At 47.6% G+C, this 17,265-nt stretch overlaps 1 long non-coding RNA gene across 1 annotated transcript; it reads right to left on the bottom strand.

Annotated features, from left to right (window-relative positions):
- Nucleotides 1-407: 407 nt before the first annotated feature.
- LOC310753618 lies at nucleotides 408-1,722 on the bottom strand. Its single transcript, XR_014543390.1, has 2 exons — nucleotides 1,455-1,722; nucleotides 408-803 (listed from the first exon to the last, which is right to left on the bottom strand). It is a non-coding gene; the product is annotated as an uncharacterized lncRNA (long non-coding RNA).
- Between the last annotated feature and the right edge of the window lie 15,543 nt (nucleotides 1,723-17,265).

Here is a 17,265-nt window from a genome sequence, read left to right as displayed (position 1 = left end):
AAAACTCTTTTTCTCCGACTTCCCACCTCCTTTCCCACGACGTTCCTCCCCTTCTGCTGCTCCCTATTTTCTGTCCCTCAAACCTTGACAAAACGACTGTAATCTTTAAACCCCCCTGTTGCTCATGGTTCGAATCCTGATCCCGTGTTTGTCATGTAATAATATTTATTTAAATAATTCTAAAAAGGGTTTCCTCTCTTCCACAAAAACCTTATTTTAGCTGCTAACTTTGCCCATCTGGCATAATCCATCGCCTTCCTTATTCATTCTTCTTTGGTGAGAATTTCTGCTTCTTCCCATTTTTGTGTGTGTAGAGAATCTTAGCTGCACTTGTAAACAACTTAATCATCTTAATTGTCTTTTTGGGGGAACTCCTGTCCCTAAAAGAAAAGCTCCAGGGGTTGTCGTTGTTTTGCAATAGTAATCTTAAACGCCTTTTTTATCTCCTCATATATCATCTCCCAAAATGCCCTCGACGGTGCAGATAATCCCGGGCCACAAAAGGTCTCCGCTTCATAGGTTCCTATGGAAATTGGAGCTTTGTTCACAATCATGAGGACTACAACCTTGCGTCGCCTTTAGGGAAATGATAATATAACTCAACAGTTGCTTTGGAGGCAGGAAGCTCTGGGGCCAATCCCCAGCATCCCCAGTTAGGGCCAAGAGAGACCCCTACGTGTAGCCCTCGGCTTTCTGCACATGGGCAGATGCACTCTTGGTTGCAATGGGCTCTGTCGTTCCCCAAGGGGCAGGCAGTGTTATTTTCTTGTATTCCAGGTCTGCCTTGCAAACCTCCTTCGTTCCTGCAAAGAGGGGAGAGGCAGCGTCACTTGCAAATTTTCTGCTTCTTGTGAGACCCTATCCATTCTTTTTAAAAAAAGAACCAGCTCAAAAGCGCATCACGAGGCAGGTGCAGAGTGCCTCCAGCCTCCAAACACATGCCCTCCAACATTTCTCTGCTGGAAATAGGGACGCGGGTGGGGCTGTGGGTTAAACCACAGAGCCTAGGACTTGCCAATCAGAAGGTCGGCGGTTCGAATCCCCGCGACGGGGTGAGCTCCCGTTGCTCAGTCCCAGCTCCTGCCCACCTAGCAGTTCAAAAGCGTGGCAAAAGTGCAAGTAGATAAATAGGTACCGCTCCGACGGGAAGGTAAACGGCATTTCCGTGCGCTGCTCTGGTTCGCCAGAAGCGGCTTCGTCATGCTGGCCACATGACCCGGAAGCTGTACGCCGGCTCCCTCGGCCAATAAAGCGAGATGAGCGCTGCAACCCCAGAGTCGGCCACGACTGGACCTAATGGTCAGGGGTCCCTTTACCCTTTACCTTAACAAAAAGTGCAACATTCTGGTTTCAAATCAGAAACCGGGACCGGGCTTCTGCCAACCCAGGGCCGTCCCAGGAAAATAGGGATACTGGCAGGGCCTTCAAACAGAATGCACAAATTCTGCGCCCACCCAATATTATGGTTCCTGCACCCATAACAACTTCGGGATCTAGTCCGTCGTGGAATAGATCAGAGGCAAGGAAACGGCAGCTGGCAGAAAGTCTCGTCTGGCCCTCTTAAAGGCAGAAGAGCCCTGCCAGGGAGAAGCAGTTGGCAACTACGCACACTTGCAGGCTGGTTGCACAAGACGCCGGTTGTGCAATATCCAGAAATGGAGCAGGATGCAAAACTGGAGAGGAGATCTGCCCCCCCCGCCAGTGTTTCTCCTCCAAAAGTCCTCTCCTAGGGGAGAGTTGCCAGGGGAGGGACCCCAAGCGCTTATGAGCCCAAGGAAATTGCTGACGCCTCCCTCCCTCTCTCCCTCATTGGTTTCCTCCCCTCCCAGCCCACCAGACGATCCCCTTCCAGCCCAGCAAAACATGTTTTCCTCCGGAATCTGTCTGCTACGCAGGCCGGGAGACCGTCCCAGGTTTCCGAGAAAACTCTGGAGGCCTGGAATGGGCCTGACCTTCTGAAAAACCGCTGGAAGATCGCCTGAAAAAATGAGACCCTTGCTTGCTAGCTGACTAAGCAGGCTGGCCTTCAAGAGAATGCCAAAGAAATCTGCCTTCTGTGTCTCTGTAGGATCCTAGAATTGTAGAGATGGAAGGAACCCTGAGGTCATCTCGTCCACCCCCTGCAAGGGAGCACACTTTTGCCCCACGTGGGGCTCGAACCCGCAACCCATCCTTTGCTCTTATTAAACCGCTTTTGATTTTGAGCCGTTGAGGACTAGAATCTGGCTTTAAGGGGAGGGCAGCCGCTGGTCCCCGCTGGAGTGTGTCCGTTTTTGCATGCAGCAAGGTCCCAGCGTCTCCAAGCAGGAAAACCCTGGAGGGAAGTTTTTGGGACTCCAGCCCTCGCCTGCAGCCTCCTCGGTTCACCCGAGGCGAGCAGGCAAATTGCAAGGCTGGATTATCTGCATATATCCACACTGGCTCCACCCTGCTTATCTGCAGCTGTACTGGCCTCTCAGGGTAAACAAATATGTGTTGCAGACCACGTTTCTCTCTCTCTGTTTGTGTGCATGCGCGCCTATTCCCCTGGAGTTAACCCAATAATTCTTAAAGGTAAAGGGACCTCTGACCATTAGGTCCAGTCGTGGCCAACTCTGGGGTTGCGGTGCTCATCTGGGTCATGTGGCCAGCATGACTAAGCCGCTTCTGGCAAACTAGAGCAGCGCACGGAAACGCCGTTTACCTTCCCGCCGGAGCGGTACCTATTTATCTACTTGCACTTTGGCGTGCTTTTGAACTGCTAGGTTGCCAGGAGCAGGGACCAAGCAACGGGAGCTCACCCCATCGCGGGGATTCGAACCGCTGACCTTCTGATCAGCAAGTCCTAGGCTCTGTGGTTTAACCCACAGCGCCACCCACGTCCCCCAATAATTCTTACAGCATTCCTAAAAGATTCCCACCCACCCTCTCTCATAACGCTAGCCCGTGGGCATGCAGTGACTCTGAACACTGAGAGATTCACTTCTTCTCAACAGAGTTAAACTGCGGAACTCCCTCCCACTGCAGGCAGTTAGGGCCATCAACTTGGACAGCTTCAAAAACAGATCGGACACACACACGGAGGAGCAAAAGGCTTTTGACGACTACTAGCCACAAAGAATACCCCAAGTTTTGTTTCTAAGGTTTTCTGCCGTTGCCAGGCAATTTTGACACTAGCTTTTCCACCATGGAGACGCAGAATTCCCCTTTGGATCAGCTGTGTGGGGTTCCACTGAAGGGGGCGAAATTTGGGCGCAGTTTGCATTTAGAAACAGACCGACCTCGTTCCCAATTTCCCCAAATAGAGAACTGAAACACACAGGCTAGCCTTCGAAATTTGTGCCGCTTCTGAATTTTGCAAAGGAGGTCTCCAACCCCCCCGAAAAGTGATCAGAAATGCATAGATAATGAACGGAACATACAAGACTGCATCCTTTGCTTGTTTAAAAAAAAGCATCCTATTTTGGGAAAGTGTCTTCTAAAATATGTGTGTGTTTTACATAGGAACTGCCCTTTTAAAAATGTGTATGTAATGTGATTATATATTACATTAGCTATACAGATGTATATGTTGTATACACATTTTAAAATGCAATATTTAAGTGCAGGAGAGAGAGAGAGAGAGAGAGAGAGAGAGAGAGAGAGAGAGATGAGTCATGAAAGTGTAAAGTTGGAGGGAACTCCAAGGGTCATCTACTCTAACCCCCCGCAATGCAGGAATCACAAGAAAAGAACCTCTGACTCTCTATAAGCAAACACACACAGCTCATAGACACATGTACACATCCTAGAGTCTGCACCTCTTCTCACCAACCCCAGGACTTGCCCTTCCATCCAGGACCGTGATGAGGCCCTACAAATCCTTCCATGGGAGCTGCGTGACGACAGCATTACGTTTGTGTTTCTATAGGAGAGATAATAATGGCAGAAATGTGGAGGGAGATGCTCCTTGCAATTAAAAAGCATTGCAATCTGGTGCAGAAATGTGGCAAACTGAAATTTTGAGATTGGGGGGCTGAGGGAATGAGAAACTGAGCAGAACCGAAAGGGGCAGCTGCCTGCCTGAGGGTGCTGCTTGGCGGTGGAAGAGAAGCGCTCTGGGGAAGGGGCTGACCTACCCCATAAGTAAAAAAGAGAGAGGAGAGGACAGAGGAAGTTTGGGGGGACTTGTGACAACCGCTGGCCAGGTGCGCAGGTGGGTGAGGCGGGGGCCTTCTGCGTCGTTGGCCAGGCCCCCAGGCTCCCATGCCAAGGTCACACTGTTGGAGAGCCAGAGCTTTCGAAGACGCGGGAGGGATCCTGTCCTCAAGACTTGGCCCGGCTCCCAGAACCAGGCCAAACAAGCCATCAATCGTGAGGAACCTGGCAGCTCTGAGCACATGATCCGAGGAGGAAAACAGAACGTCCTGGAGGGAAACACCACAGCTTGCGGGGGGAGGAGGAGAGAGACACTAAGCTCCCTAGGCCGCTCCCCAGGCCTCCTCTGTGTTTTTTGCACACGCGCACCATGCGCAGACATGCGCACCCATGCGCCATGCGAGAGCAAAAAGCGTCCCCTGACTTCACGGTGACCTTTGTGGGAATTTCAGCAGGGGGAAAGTCACTCGGATTAGAGGAGCAGAAATTGCTGGCGTTTGCTTGCTGGTATGCGCGAGGCGCATGCCCCACCCCACACCCCTGGCAGGCCTGCCAAAGGGGGTGGGTTGGGGGGTGGAGCAGGGAGAAAAGACGCCCAGAGACAAGGCAGTGCTCCAAAGTTGTGCATTATTTTGTTTTTCAAGCATTGTGGGCGGGAGCAAACAGGCACCAATTATGGGAAGCGATTTGTCATCTCGTCCCACCGCTTTGCACCAATAGGAAGACGTTCCCTTCTTCCTCTTCAGGGTCAGAGTTAAGCATATTTGTCAACAGAATAATTATCACGTTGTTTTTGCTTGGGGGCTTTTTTGGGGGGGTTGAAGATTTTTAAACTCATTTTGTTGTATAAAACAGAGAAGACCTAACAGCAGGAGAAAAATTAAAGAGAAACAAAACTATAAAACAGCCACGTTGAACAAGTAGGGATTAGGGTTAGAACTTTGTTTTCTTTTCCCCAAAAATTGATTTCCTGTATCCTAAGGGGATAAACTTTCGCTGAGATGCACTCAAACAGGGACTGATTCTTCTCAGTTGTGAAACGAGGTCACCCTGAAATGAAAAATTGGAATCACCATTACTACTCATAAAGTAAGAGCATTTTTGAAAACTTGATGGAACTGTTTAGAACTTTTACAGCTGTAGGAGAACTTTCAAAAGCATTGGAGAATCTCTCTTAACCCCTGGAAGCAGGAGCAGGGCCGGATTAAGGTTTGATGAGGCCCTCCGCTCCTGAAGGTAATGGGGCCCTTTATATGTCCAGCTGTCCTTTGTCAGCAACAAATTGTCGCTGTTTTTTGTGTTGAATATATTTGTCGTTGTTTAGTCGTTTAGTCGTGTCCGCCTCTTCGTGACCCCCTGGACCAGAGCACGCCAGGCCCTCCTGTCTTCCACTGCCTCCCGCAGTTTGGCCAAACTCATGCTGGTAGCTTCGAGAACCATCCCACCATCTCGTCCTTGCTCTTGGTCATTGTGTATCATCATCTGGAAGACTTTTTTTGATCTTTCAGCTAAAATATTTGCATATAGTTTATAATTGTTATAAACTATATGCAATCGTTTATAACTATATAATCGTTTATAACGATTATTGAGGAGTATGATAGGCCTATAGTTGTTAATAAGTAGATTGTCTGCTCCCTGCTGCTGCAGCATCTGGTCCCGCATCTCTGTCATCTCCCTCTCCTTGGTGTCCAGCACCTTCTGGAACTTCTCTCGCTCACCAGCCATCAGCTCCTCCAGCTCCCGGAACTGGTTTGCCTGCAGGAGAAAGAATAGCGCTGGCTTGTAATTTATATCCGCAAAGGCTTTTAATTTATATTGTTTCGAGCCTACTGTAATACCTTTCACTTGTTCATCTTTTCTAATCATACTTTGCAAGACCTCCAGAACCGAGATAAACAGCAGAGGGGACAATGGACACCCTTGCCTGGTTCCCTTCTCAATTCTAATTTCCTCTGAAACCACATTTGCTTTTTGTTCTAGATAGATCGCTTTAATACCATTTAAGAAATCCTGACCTATCCCCATACTCTCTAGATTATGTAACATAAAACTCCATCTTTCCCAACATTAGGGTCTTTTCCAGGGAGTCTTCTCTTCTCATGAGGTGGCCCAAGTCTTGGAGCCTCAGCGTCAGGATCTGTCCTTCCAGTGACCACTCAGGGATGATTTCCTTCAGAATGGAGAGGTTGGATCTTCTTGCAGTCCATGGGACTCTCCAGAGTCTCCTCCAGCACCAGAATTCAAAAGCATCCATTCTTCGGCGATCTGCCTTCTTTATGGTCCAGCTCTCACTTCCATACATCACTACTGGGAAAACCATAGCTTGCTATATGGTAATTTATTGACATAATGGGTATCTCAAGCCATTTGCCACTGTTGTTGTATGTAGGTTTTATTTAATTTGTTGTTTATCTTATATTTTGGAAATGGACATCCAGTTTTTCCCCCTTTAATTTTTTTGGGGCCCCCAAGAGAGTGGGGCCCTAAACTATAGCTTGTTTAGCTTATACGTAAATCCAGCACTGAGCAGGAGCCCTCTGTACGCCAGATCCCAGGATGCAATCCATGCGCAGAACATGCAACCAAAGTGATGCGGGAACATTTCGGTGCTTGCAGCAGAAACCCAAGACCAACCACAACCTCAATTTATTCTAAGCAATAAGAAGAGATGTGCGATGTACAAGCACTGGAAAGTTTGCAAGCTCAATTTTTCCTGCGTCATAATACATGTATGCATATATACATGCACAATACATGTTATGCATATGACGCAATATGTTATACAGTTACATAGACAAAATTTGATTTATTGTTTTCGGGGTGACTTTTTTTTTGCAAAAGATTTTGCTTTTAGGCAAAAGTTCATCTAACTAAGCTACAGGAACGTGAGGCTGTAAAAAAGTTATAAACCTAATTGCCACCTGTCAGGGATGGTTCAGTTGGGATTCCTGAATTGCACAGCATTGGACTTCTTTTTTTAAATAGTTTTTATTAAGAATTGCAACATAACAAATTATCAAAACATATTGTCTTCACCCCCCCATTTTCCCCCTCCCCCTCCCCATAAGAAACCCCCCTCCCTCCCCTCCAAGACTTCCCTCAGCAACCCTCTCTATTTTTTTCAACACATGTTGTTCTCTGCATATTGTAAACTTGTAAAGATCCTTAAATTATCTGTCTATTATGTTAACAATCAATAAATTTGTGTATGTTCATTCAAAACCTGCCAAGGAGTCCAATTCATTTTGCTGTTTTTTTAAGCAGTTTGCAAAAAGTTCCCATTCTTCTTTAAAGCCACAGTTGTCTCGCAGTTCGTACGTCAATTTCGCCAATTCTGCATAGTCCATCAGTTTCTCTTGCCACTGTTCTTTTGTCGGGATTTCCTCGTTCTTCCATCCTTGTGCTATCAAGACTCTTGTTGCCGTTGTCACGTACATAAATAAATATTCTTTATTTTCCTTGGCAGGTCTTGCACAGGGTTGGACTTGATGACCCTCGGGTGTCCCTTCCAACCCTACAATTCTAAGAACCAGGAAAGGGTTGTGAAATGGGGACTCCTGCACTCCCTGGCCTCTCCTCTCCCCCCGGCTCAGCCTCCGGCCAAATCCTGACCGGCCACACACTGTTCCTGGTGTCCGGTGACCAAGAGACAGCTGTCGGACATGGCTCGGGTTTGGACAGGAGACAAGGATGTTGTACGGGGCACATCAACAAGGAAGGCGAAAGGGAGACGGGGTGAGTCATCTCCATGGCAGATGTTCACTGTGAGAGTGGGGAAGACGCGGCACATCGCAGGTAAAAACAGGAGGGCTCGTAACGCTGCCCCTATGCTCGTATCCAGGGTCATCTCCGCCTAAAGTGCTCTTGCGCATTGCTAGAGACTCTCCTGCACATGAAGCTGTCTTATCCTGAGTCGGAACACTGGGCTGTCCAGGTGATGGCTCTGCATGGCGCTAGTCCTCATGGGGTCCAAAGAGGTGGCTTAAGGAGAAAGCAACCTGCCAGTGAGCCAGGCCACGGGTCTTCCTGGCTCTGTATTATTCTCACTGGCTGGCAGCGGCTCTCCAGGGTTCATTTGAGGCTCACCGCTGTCCATGGAGGTGCAGGTCAATTCTGCGAGAAGCTGCCTACCAGCTCCATCTGAGACCCTGCCTGCCTGTGCCCTGTCTCGCCAGAGTGGCCTATGCTCTGGTTATCTGCCACATGGACTTCTGCAATGTGCTCTATGTGGGGCTACCTTTGAAGATTACTCAGAAACTACAACTAACCCAGGATGAAGCAGTTAGACTGGTGACTGGGAGCGGCCGCCAGGACCGTATAACACCGGTTCTGAAAGACCTACGTTGGCTCCCAGTACATTTCTGGGCACCATTCAAAGTGTTGGTGCTGACCTTTAAAGCCCTAAATGGCCTCAGCCCTGTATACTTGAAGGAACATCTCCACCTGCATCTTCCAGCCCAGACACTGAGGTCCTCCTCTGAGGGCCTCCTGGTGGTTCCCTCCCAGCGAGAAGTGAGGTTACAGGGAACCAGGCAGAGGGCCTTCTCGGTGGTGGCGCCCGCCCTGTGGAACGCCCTCCCATCAGATATCAAAGCGATAAACAACTACCTGACATTCAGAAGACATCTTAAGGCAGCCCTGTTCAGGGAAGTTTTTAATGTGTGACATTTTAGTGTATTTTTGGTCTCTGTGGAAGCCGCCCAGAGTGGCTGGGGAAACCCAGCCAGATGGGCGGGGTACAAATAAAAAATTATTATTATTATTATTATTATTATTATTATTATTATTATTATACTTGAAGGAGTGTTTCCACCCCCATCGTCCAGCTGGGACACTGAGATCCAGCGCCAAGGGCCTTCTGGTGGTTCCCTCATTGTGAGAACTGAGGTTAAAGAGAACCAGGCAGAGGGCCTTCTTGGTGGTGGCACCTGCCTTGTGGAATGCCCTCCCAGCAGATGTCAAGGAGATAAATAACTACCTGACACTTAGAAGACATCTGCAGGCAGCCCTGTACATGGAATAATAGAATCATAGAATTATAGGGTTGGAAGGGACCAACCCAAGGGTGATCTAGTCCAACCCCCGCAATGCAGGAAACTTGTGGGGCTCAAACCCGCGTCCCGGAGTCCCATGCTCTACTGACTGAGCTTCCTGTTTTATGTTTTTGAATATACTGGAGGCCTCCCAGAGTAGCTGGGCCAAGCCAGTCAGATGGACAGGGTACAAATAATGACATCATCATCATCATCATCATTATTATTATTTAGGCAAGGAGTCTTTCCTGGCCTTCATGGAGCTGCCAGACATTGAACTTACAACCTTCTGCTTGTAGAGCAGGTGTCCTGTAGCTGAGCTATGTTTCCTTCAAAATAAACTTAAGGATCCAGTCCTCATGTTTCTGATTAGAAGTCTGGTTTAAACAGGAGCATGAAAAACAGCTTTAAAGGGAGTCAGATGGCCCAGCCAGCTCAGAAACGATCTGCACTGGGGTTTTCCAAACTTATATCTCCCACTGCTTATGGACTACAATTCCCATCATCCCTGGTCCTGCTAGCTATGGATCATGGGAGTTGTAGTCCAACAGCAGCTGGAGACTGAAGTTTGGCGGCGCCAACTGGCAGTGGGTTTCCAGACAGGGGACACCCCCAGGGCTACCTAGAGATGATTAGGGGTCGAAGCTGGCACCTTCTGCATGCAGAGCAGGTGCCCGGCGACAGTAGTATGGTCCTCCTAGGTTCCTAGTCCTCATGAGTCCGAAGAAGGCCCTGATGTAATAAGAGCAGCACAGGCTGCCGGCCTGCAAGCGAACTGGCAGGCAAACGTGATTCGGACAACAGCATTGTGAAGTCTGCTGTTTTGCAACACAGGTGATCTGCTGCTGTCTGGGTCATGATGTTGGCAGAGGGAGAACTTCCCTTCTGTGTTCCAGGGTTTCCTAGAACAGAGGTGGGATCAGGACAGTGAGACAACTTCTCCCACACTGGGCGCCAAGGGCACCACAACTATGACGTGGTTTTATCAACCTTCTATCGTAATCTTCAATTCACAAACAGAGATCCACGTCTTCCCAGTTCCCACCTGGGACAGCTCCCATCTTGACTCCTGCCTTGCAGCGGGTTGGAGTAGATGACCCCTGGGGTCCCCTCTAACTCTCCAATTCTATGATTCCATGTCTACTCAGCGAGTAAATAGCAGCCTCACCCCAGCTCTCTCCCTATAATCCTGTCCCATACATTTCTCTCTCAAAGCATTGTATAGAGTCTTTCTGAAAATACGTTCATTATTTTACATTGGTATTTACATTAAGATCACATAACGTGCAATTTTCACCAAAATCTATTTATTTATCTTGGCTACTTCCCATCGTTACATCCGTGATGGTCTAATTCTCTCTCTTCCCTGCGGCCTGTCCAATCCCTTAACCTTATCTATTTACCTAAAACCTATATTGCAATCTCTTCTGTCCCCCCGCCCCCCGTTGCTCATAAGTCAAAACACGTTTGAAATTTGGCTGCATTGTGTTCTTGTAGAGATTGAAAAAGAGGTCTCCAAAAAAGTTGGTAAAATGGTTTTTGTACTCACAAAAATGGAAAACACAAGAAATCACAACAAAGGAATGGACATACCCTCCAACATTTCTTGGGTGAAAACAGGGACGTCCTAAGGAAAAGCAGGACATTCAGGGATCAAATCAGAAACCGGGACAGCTTCGGTAAATCTGGGGTTCTGTAAACCTGGAAAATGGGCACAATTGGGAGTACTCAGAAACATTGGAAAGCCCAGCTAAAACAAGGAATTTGAAATATGTGGAATTGTGATTCTTTGATTCCAAATAGCACCATGTGTTCCCCCCCAAGGGTGCTCCCCCTTGGGGAAAAAAATTAAGGTCTTATATATATAATAAATGTTCATAAATGTACCAAGCAAACACGTACATAAATATATAAACCACATGTCTGAAGCAGCACAGGAAAACAGCCCTGGAACCATTTTGACTCCCAAACTGACCAAATGATTTCTCTGCAAGGTCAAGGAAAATGGAAAAGCCTCCCCACTGTCTTTTCCTTCACAAATCCTGTCATAAGGGTATGTCTGTGTATGAATAGGGTGAGCCTGTGACCTGGCTCAGGAACTAAGTATTTATCATTACAAAAGACTGGCCAGGCTCCCCAGGGTATCCAATCAAGTGACCAGTAACAGGTAACCTGCCAGACAGGAGGTAAACAACGCACTCAGATTTCTGTTGTAGACTGCCTTTTCTGTGATGTAGGTATGATGTTTCTAGGAGTGGTCTTGGACTCCAGGACGGGCAATTAAAATGTCTATATAAGGGCGGGCACACCTTGGTTCTGGGTCCTCCTCCTCTCCTGCGTGTGAGGGGAGCACCCTGTTGCAACAGCTCAATAAATATCAGGCTTACGAGCTGCTTTGCCTCTCAATATTCTCTGGTTGGCCTCTGTTATTTTCTCCGACCGATGGAGAACCTGCAAAGGACTCTATAAGGGCTCTTGTGTCCCCCATAAGGGAAGAAGGGCAGGTTCCGTTTATTACACTCTCCTGTAAGACCCCATACACCCCAATCCTCAGAGTGGGAATGTGCAAGTCAGCTAAATAGGTAAAGGGACCCCTGACCATTAGGTCCAGTCGTGTCTGACTCTAGGGTTGCGGCGCTCATCTTGCTTTACTGGCCGAGGGAGCCGGGGTACAGCTTCCGGGTCATGTGGCCAGTATGACTAAGCCGCTTCTGGCAAACCAGAGCAGCGCACGGAAACGCCGTTTACCTTCCCACCGGAGCAGTACCTATTTATCTACTTGCACTTTGACGTGCTTTCAAACTGCTAGGTTGGCAGGAGCAGGGACCGAGCAACGGAAGCTCACCCCGTCGCGGGGATTTGAACCGCTGACCTTCTGATCAGCAAGCCCTAGGCTCTGTGGTTTAACCCACAGCGCCACCCATGTTCCGCAAGTCAGCTAGATCTGCTCTTAAATGCAGTCTGAATCTGAATCCCTGCATTTGACCACTGTCTCCTTCATCCTTGAGCGAAGCCACCAGACATAACAAGCCGCTTGCAAAGCCTCCGTCCATGTGCCAAGCCACCGGTCCAGCCAACGACAACAAACCACACACGCAAGGCTCCTGTTTCTTTCTGAGAAGGGAGGCCTGCCCCCCTGGTTCTAGGAAGACCGGTCCCAGTGCGAAACACGGCGCAGAGTTCACATCAAACGGTGCCAGCGACCCGGGTCAGAGCCCTTACATGGGAATAAGCCCCACGTAGGGATGGAGAAAGTGGGGTGGGGGGTGGGGCCCTTCTCTCCTGTCACCCAGGTCAAGGTAACCCACACCAAGGGGTCAGCTGCTCGGATAGTCCCGTAACAAGACTCTGGGGCCTGCGTCCAGCAGCCCCTCTCCCCCCAAAATAGCACACGGCTGTCAAAAATAGGAACATTCTTTGGGAAGGCCGAGAGTTGAACCCAGGACAGAACTGAGGTATACACACATCGACGCACGTATTGTTTTGCAAACAGATGGCAATCTTAGGTTTCGACCAACATGTGCCTGTTTTCTCTTTCTGCCAATAAAGATTGATTGATTGATTGATTGATTAGCTGTCAAGTCTAATTGCTGCATCGATGTGAGAGGTTTTTTTGGAGAGGGTGGCAGGAGGGGGTATTCACCATCATAGGAGCCAACTCCTAGGGGACAAGGGGTCTTGAGGAGGACACAACCCCCCCCCCCAAGTTGCCGGGCACTGCCATTCAAATAGTGTGAGTGCACTGTGTCATGCGATCGATTATGGAGCACAGGGCTTACTTGGCGCGCTCCCGTTATTTTGTTCAAGTTGGCACCACTTTTTGTTCAAGTTGGCATCACCTTTCCTTCCCCAGCTGTTAACTCCCCCCCTTGCCCTGCACCCCCCCCACCCTCAAAGAATCCAGTGACTACACAGAGTTCAAACTTCATTGCTGGACAGCCTGTGCGTCTTCATGTGCGGATGAGGAAGCCGGATTCTGCCCACGGACTCGGGGCTCCTTTCTCCCCGCCAGCCTAGTCACTTGGTGTGACCGGGACAAATGCATTCCCTCCAACAATACTCCCTATGAAAATAGGGACGTCCTATTCAACAACAACAATAACAATAATTACCCTGTCCATCTGACTGGGTTGCCCCAGCCACTCTGGGAGGCTTCTGCAATAAACGAAAATCTGCCCTTATTCCCTTATGGGGGACACAAGAGCCCTTATAGAGTCCTTTGCAGGTTCTCCATCGGTCGGAGAAAAGAACAGAGGCCAACCAGAGAATATTGAGAAGCAAAGCAGCTGGTAAGCCTGATTTTTATTGAACTGTTGCAACAGGGTGTCCCCTTCACACACAGGAAAGGAGGAGGACCCCGAACCCAGGTGTGGCCGCCCTTATATAGACATTTTAAATTGCCCGCCCTGGAGTCCAAGACCACCCCCAGACACATCACACCTACATCACAGAAAGGGCGGTCTACAACAGAAATCTGAGTGCGTTGTTTACCTACTGTCTGGCAGGTTACCTGTTAATGCTCACTTGATTGGATACCCTGGGGAGCCTGGCCAGTCTTTTGTAATGATAAATACTTAGTTCCTGAGTCAGGTCACAGGCTCACCCTATTCACACACAGACATACCCTTAAGACAGGATTTGTGAAGGAAAAGACAACGGGGAGGCTTTTCCATTTGTTTGCAGAGAAAACATTTGGTCAGTTTGGGAGTGAAAATGGTTTCAGGGCAGTCCTCCTGTGCTGCTCCAGACATGTGGTCCACACATCTATGTATGCGCTTGGTTGGTACATTTATGAACAATATATATATATGACCTTAATTTTTTTATTTCACTTCCAACATAACAAAATATTAAACATCTTAAAACTTCCCTATCCAGGGCTGCCTTCAGATGTCTTCTAAAGGTTGTCTAGTGACTTATCTCCTTGGCTTGGGGGTCGCATAACTCCAGACCCTTCAACATTTCTCCGATGAAAATAGGGACGTCCTAAGGAAAAGCGGGACATTCCGGGATCAAAGCAGAAACCGGGATGGCTTCTGTAAACCCAGGCCTGTCCCTGGAAAATAGGGACACTGGGAGGGTTTGCAAATGGATTTCCCTGGTGTTTCAAATCTCACGTGGGTTTCTGCAAAGGTGTTTTCTCAAAGGCAGCAGAAGGAAAGTGTGTTTTGAAAGCTTTGCCTAAATAAACAGGTTCTTATTCCCTTTTCCTGACACTGCATCATACAAGAAAGAAAAAAACCCTCTTAATTATGGTCTTGATCTTTGCCTTTGTTCTGTCACTGCAATGAGCAGGACAAAATCTTCCCTTGCAAGTCCTGCAATCTTCACACCTGCATTTTCAAAAAGACAGCAAAAAGTGTATTTTTATTTTTAATTCAGGATTCCTCCTTAAATCTCTTAGGCAGCTTCATCTTTGTTTCAGGATTAGAAAACACCACCCTCTAGAGGTGAAATATGAGTACTACCCACCTGGAAATTTTGCGAGTTATGATTGGGTAAACACCAAGCAGGCCTCTCCTCATTGGTTGAGCTGCTGTGATGTCACAGCGTGGCTTTCACGCCTTCCAGATTCTTGAGGTTTTTCATCTGCTAGGTTGCTTTTATCTCATATTTAATAACGTTAAGTATAAAGAACATCCATAATTGAACTGAGGGGGAGACAGAACACCCAGAGAGAGAATTTCTGCAGCCACAGTGGCAGCTGTGATTTCGCAGTGGTTTGATTTCACCCCCCGAGGTGCACTCCATTGTTTCTCAAGACAGACAGATGCCAGCAACTGCCCCCAACCATGTAGCCTTGCAGCTAGTAGCCATCAGTGGCTATCTATCCTCCCTGAATCCATCCAGTCCTTTTTTCAAACCATCTTGTGGCAATGAGTTCCGCAGTCTAACCGAAAAGGGTAATTTTTGGATAGGTCCCAAATCGCCCAACATTCAGCTGCATTGGACATCCCTGAGTTCCAAAGAGTAGCCACTGTGGGAACAGAATATTATTTAAATTTCCCTATACGTATAGTTAAAGCTATGGTTTTCCCAGTAGTGATGTATGGAAGTGAGAGCTGGACCATAAAGAAGGCTGATCGCCAAAGAATTTATGCTTTTGAATTCTGGTGCTGGAGGAGACTCTTGAGAGTCCCATGGACTGCAAGAAGATCAAACCTTCTTAGGGAAATCAGCCCTGAGTGCTCACTGGAAGGACAGATCCTGAAGCTGAGGCTCCAAGACTTTGGCCGCCTCATGAGAAGAGAAGACTCCCTGGAAAAGACCCTGATGTTGGGAAAGATGGAGGGCACAAGGAGAAGGGGACGACAGAGGACGAGATGGTGGGACAGTGTTCTAGAAGCTACAAACATGAGTCTGACCAAACTGCGGGAGGCAGTGGAAGACAGGAGGGCCTGGCGTGCTCTGGTCCAGGGGGTCACGAAGAGGCGGAAACGACTAAACGACTAAACAACAACATACGTCGTATATGGATTGATAACAAAGTGATGGTGAATCTCTGATCGGTGCAAGCTCTCCCTAGGGACCAGGAGGAGCAAAGTTTGGATTGTAGAGGAACCAAAATATTAATTGTGGAATATATCCCATGGCATTGCTTCTACGGGAGACTATTGGACTTAGAAATACCAGTTCGCTAAAAGACCTGAAACTTCATTAAACAAACTTTAAACTTCATTAAACGAGAGAAAGCTGGAAGACAGCTGAGAATGTTAGAGATATGACTGTGTTGGGGGGACTGTGCCGAAAAACAATTGAAGAATAACAACAAGAAGAATAAAATTTCCTCTTGCATGCCAACATAAAAAGGATACGTTAAGCACGATGAAAAAGTCCCATACCAGGGACTGTGACGATAAGAAGGGGTTAACATCGGAACTATGAGAATGAACAACAGAGAAAACGCAGGAGCCAAAATAAAAGACTTTTTCCCAACCAGCCAGAACATGGGAAGTTCCATTAAATTAATTAATTCGGGATGTATAATTGGCTTATTTTTTTCTTTTTTATTCGGATATGATGTTGATATTTTATTAACTGGAATGTTATGAATGAAAAATTAATACAAATTATTTATAAAAAAGAATATTATTTAAATTTCAACAACAACAATGGATCCAGCAGGCTCTTCCTTTGCAAGACAGGCTTGTTGTAAACAAAAATTTGCCCTTTTCCCCCTTATGGGGTACCCAAGAGCCCATATAGAGTCCTTACATAGGTTCCCTATTGGTAGGAGAAAATAGAAGAGGCCAGCCAGAGACTATTGAGAAGCAAAGCAGCTAGTAAGCCTGATCTTTATTGATCTGTTGCAACAGGGTCCTCACTCATCACACGCTGGAGGGAGGAAGAACCCAGAACAATGGTGCGCAAGGCCTTATATAGACATTTTAAATTACCTGCCCTGGAGCTCAAGACCACCCCTCCATACATCATACATACATCACAGAAGGGGTGTAACCCAAGACCACCCCCCAGATACATCATACCTACATCACAGAAAAGGCGGTCTACAGCAGAAATCTGAGCGTGTTGTTTATCTCGTCTGGCAGGTTACCTGCTAATGCTCACTTGATTGGATACCCTGGGGAGCCTGGCCAGTCTTTTGTAATGATAAATCCTTAGTTCCTGAGCCAGGTCACAGGCTCACCCTATTCAAACACAGACATACCCTTAAGACAGGATTTGTGAAGGAAAAGACAATGGGGAGGCTTTTCCATTTTCCTTTGACCTTGCAGAGAAAACATTTGGTCAGTTTGGGAATCAAAAATGGTTCCAGATCAGTCCTCCGGTGCTGATCCATGTACATGCTTGGTTGGTACATTTATTATATATCTAAGACCTTAAAATTCTTATCACAGGCTCACATCTCTCACCTGTCTGCATAAAGGTGAGCGAGGGACACAGATTCACTGCATCTGCTTTGAGAAACAGCAAAACTCGGTCCCCTCCAAAAAAGCAACCACCACCCCATAATTCTATTAGAAGTATATTTAAACAAGCACATTCACAATCCAGGAAATGGTCCTTGCAGTTGATCTCTCTTTTTTGAAAAAGGGACTTTCCTACCCCCCCAAAAGTCCCTTCTTGCCAGCACACACGGAAATTGAGAGCT

The sequence above is a fragment of the Podarcis filfolensis genome (genome assembly GCF_964270895.1).
Source record: "Podarcis filfolensis genome assembly, chromosome: 18".
Classification (NCBI taxonomy): domain Eukaryota; kingdom Metazoa; phylum Chordata; class Lepidosauria; order Squamata; family Lacertidae; genus Podarcis; species Podarcis filfolensis.
Note: the sequence above shows the minus strand (reverse complement) of the source record. Positions and strands in the feature narration are given on the sequence as shown.